General features: G+C 40.5%; 1 protein-coding gene across 1 annotated transcript in view; it reads right to left on the reverse strand.

Annotated features, from left to right (window-relative positions):
• The window catches only part of LOC139561426 (basement membrane-specific heparan sulfate proteoglycan core protein-like), a 165,177-nt gene that overhangs the window by 117,262 nt on the left and 43,561 nt on the right, over window positions 1-4,354 (reverse strand). The gene's annotated exons all lie outside the window — the stretch shown is intronic.

Below are 4,354 nucleotides of genomic sequence, written 5' to 3' on the forward strand. Positions count from 1 at the left end.
GGGTACAGAGTGCTGTTGGGCTGGATGTTCAGAACAGGTTTCTCTGCATAGACACAATCAACACAATACCATTACCACATACTTGTTACAGTATCATGAGACAAATAAAACACATTTGTTTTACTTTTCTATACAGAGCATACAAACACAACCGAATACTGACACATACATCATGAATGACTCAATATAAATAGTGTATCAATCACCTATTTCAACTAAATCACCTATTTCATCAAAAACAATGACTGTGAGAAAGGAAAAGCAGTGACAGAGACAAAGAGGATGAAATATAAAGATGGAGGTTTGATCAAATAAATGAATATCTACCATCATCTTCACACAGTGTCCACAGTAGATTCAACAAAGACAAAAAAAGTAATTACAGTACAGACAATAGACAACGATATATATATATATACAGTATATATATATGCAGGCCTAGGTAGCTAACCTAATTTGTTCCACTGCCCACAAAGGAAATGGACATCTTCAGCCACCCCCTCCCTTCATACACACACACAGCTCTTCTCACCTCTCACTGCCACACTGCTGCTTAGGAGAGCCTGTCAAAACCACAGTCAGCATGCTAAGTAACTAACTCCTCTCAGGGGTTTGGTGGTTGACTGTTTTTGTTTGCTTGGGTGACATGGCAGGAGTCGAGGGACGGTTAAAAAATGCCTTTTGTCCGGCATCTCACAAACACTGTCAGCAGCGTCTCTAGACTATTTTCCTACTGAGCCGACTGCGAGCTGGGGTAGTTTTTTCACGTCTCATGCCCTCGGCCTGTGCCTGAGTGTGTTGCCTAACTGTGTGCGAACACTAGACTACCTACTACATAACACTCTATATCAAGTGGAGAGTTGCAATTGGAACATTACATTCCAAAGTTAGTGTCCAGTGTCCCCTATAGTTCCTGTGGCTGTGACACAAATGGGGCTTTTTGTCAGAATAAGAAAGTTACAGATGCTTAAAAGAGAAACAGAATAAATGAGCATGTCCTGTTTATCTCAAGTCAACTTCCTCTTTCTGTAAAAGAAGTGGACACAGCAACACTGTGGTCTTTCTGTGGGTGGAAAAGATCTGAGGAAGGAGTTTTTGGATAAAAGTCAATATTGCATTTACAATACCGGTCATGTTTACATTTTCAGTAGAATCTGTAGTTTCACTAGGAGAGGTGGAAAGGTGTCAACGGTTTGACTTCATGGCACATGTGACATTTATCATTTGGTTTAGGAGCTATTTGGAGGTCAACTGTGTGGGAATGTTGTTGCATTACAGCACAAACAAAGTAGGTCTGTCAACTGTTCAAAGAAATAACCCAGGAAAGTAGTGATCAGAGAGATAGATTAAATGTAAAGGAGAAATTAATATGACATCTGAACTACAGTATACGGTATACGAAAATAACATTGCCATTCATCTCTCTAATAAACACAAAAAGCCCCCCACACACAAACAACTGACCTGGTCGAACCTTTGTTTTGTACGGTCAAAAAGGTGACAAACGTTTGTAGAATAGGGACATAGTCTCTGTGAGAGAGAGAGGAGGTGAAGACGCCATAAAGTACAAAATATCAAGTAAGTAGCCTAGATTTACAAAATATACACAGGCAACAGCTCAAAAGGAAAAGCCTCTGTATCAGGCTTAACCTGTCCTATCTACATGAAGTGGCCTAACCTGTCCTATCTACATGAAGAGGCTTAACCTATCCTCTCTACATGAAGAGGCTTAACCTATCCTCTCTACATGAAGAGGCTTAACCTATCCTCTCTACATGAAGAGGCTTAACCTGTCCTATCTACATGAAGAGGCTTAACCTGTCCTCTCTACATGAAGAGGCTTAACCTGTCCTCTCTACATGAAGAGGCTTAACCTATCCTCTCTACATGAAGAGGCTTAACCTATCCTCTCTACATGAAGAGGCTTAACCTGTCCTCTCTACATGAAGAGGCTTAACCTGTCCTCTCTACATGAAGAGGCTTAACCTGTCCTCTCTACATGAAGAGGCCCAACCTGTCCTCTCTACATGAAGAGGCTTAACCTGTCCTCTCTACATGAAGAGGCTTAACCTGTCCTCTCTACATGAAGAGGCTTAACCTATCCTCTCTACATGAAGAGGCTTAACCTATCCTCTCTACAGGAAGAGGCTTAGCCTATCCTCTCTACATGAAGAGGCTTAACCTATCCTCTCTACATGAAGAGGCATAACCTATCCTCTCTACATGAAGAGGCTTAACCTATCCTCTCTACATGAAGAGGCTTAGCCTATCCTCTCTACATGAAGAGGCTTAACCTATCCTCTCTACATGAAGAGGCTTAACCTATCCTCTCTACATGAAGAGGCTTAACCTGTCCTCTCTACATGAAGAGGCTTAACCTATCCTCTCTACATGAAGAGGCTTAACCTATCCTCTCTACATGAAGAGGCTTAACCTGTCCTATCTACATGAAGAGGCTTAACCTATCCTCTCTACATGAAGAGGCTTAACCTGTCCTCTCTACATGAAGAGGCTTAACCTGTCCTCTCTACATGAAGAGGCTTAACCTGTCCTCTCTACATGAATAGGCTTAACCTGTCCTCTCTACATGAAGAGGCTTAACCTGTCCTATCTGCATGAAGAGGCTTAACCTATCCTCTCTACATGAAGAGGCTTAACCTGTCCTCTCTACATGAAGAGGCTTAACCTGTCCTCTCTACATGAAGAGGCTTAACCTGTCCTCTCTACATGAAGAGGCTTAACCTGTCCTCTCTACATGAAGAGGCTTAACCTGTCCTCTCTACATGAAGAGGCTTAACCTGTCCTCTCTACATGAAGAGGCTTAACCTGTCCTCTCTACATGAAGAGGCTTAACCTGTCCTATCTACAGGTAGAGGGCAAGACTGAGACAAACCAGAGAGGAAGAGTTGAAACGAGACGGAAAACTGGCCTAAAAATCTGTCTTCTCCATCATGTGATGTTTTCAATATTTTTGTATGGAGGGCAATAAGATAAAATAAAAATAATAATTGAATGGCTTACTTGCTACTTGTGGCTTGTTTGATCAAATTGAAGTTTCGTAATGATGAGGTTGTTATGAGTGTACTGATGGAAGTAGGAGGAATAAACACTATTCAGAAAGAAGGTTCTAGAGATCAACATGTCTTCTCCATGTAACACATTACAGAGATCTGTTACAGTATCTGACAACAACACATTGATGCACTGACACGCATCTCTTTTTGTTGAGTCATGCTAGAATTACACAGTCGGATATAAGGATATTTGTCAAATTGTAGGACATGGTGATACAGTAGTGGTAGAGGTAGAGGTAGAGGTATTAGTAGTTCCATAGTTTATACACACTGGTTGATATTTTGTCATTTTAAAACCATGAAAGAGGATCAAATGACTAATACCTTATATTACTAAACCTCACCACATCATTTACCTGCCTTGGACAACAGGCTGCAGATATAGTATGTAATTATGAGAATAGTGTCACTGTCACCGGTTATATAAATAGATTCACAGAAAACAACAGTTGTTTCCACAAATAGAGTCAAGTTGAGAGGTGCTGTTATTATGAAATTAATACACACTAACTACAGCGAGCTAGAATCCTACCTGCAGTACATTCTAATGAGCATGACAAGCCAACTGTCTTGGTACTGCCTTTAGAGATGGTATCAGTATGACTGCAGTACATTGATATGACCACAATATTCTAATAAAGCCCAGGAGAAAATAGGAACTGAATATGAGTTCTGTTATGTACCTCACCACCCCACTGTTCTTACTCAGCATTCTCCTGGGACGTGTGTGTGTGTGTGTGTGTGTGTGTGTGTGTGTGTGTGTGTGTGTGTGTGTGTGTGTGTCCACATCAGAGGCAGAGCTGTTGTGAGGTCACTCCCACAGACCAGAGACTCAATGAGGAAGACAGTATTCAATCAAAAACTATAACCAGTAACTGGTTTTCGAGGATAAGCCATGAAGCTTAATTGTTCTTGGTCTTTTAGCGCCCCCCTCAGAGCTGGGCCTGTAAATATCACATAGCCTTACATCCCATGCATTTAGTCATGATCAAATATGTTTTTGTCACTGACATTTCATTGTGTTTGAATGTATGACAAACATGTTAATTAAACTGGATGGCAAGAGTAAAACTGGAAATTGTACTGTAAAATAATTGTATATTTTTTGGGGTTATTTCATGACAATTAATATACTGTAGTAAATGTCCCCTATTGATCCCTTTCATGATCTCTTTGTTGTGAGGTGTTTCTCACATACTGTGAAAGTGGACACTGAGCACTGAAACATTCTATTTGGTCTAGATGTTTTCAAAAATACTTCATAAAACAGAAAATAAATG

The sequence above is a fragment of the Salvelinus alpinus genome, chromosome 31 (genome assembly GCF_045679555.1).
Source record: "Salvelinus alpinus chromosome 31, SLU_Salpinus.1, whole genome shotgun sequence".
Lineage (NCBI taxonomy): Eukaryota > Metazoa > Chordata > Actinopteri > Salmoniformes > Salmonidae > Salvelinus > Salvelinus alpinus.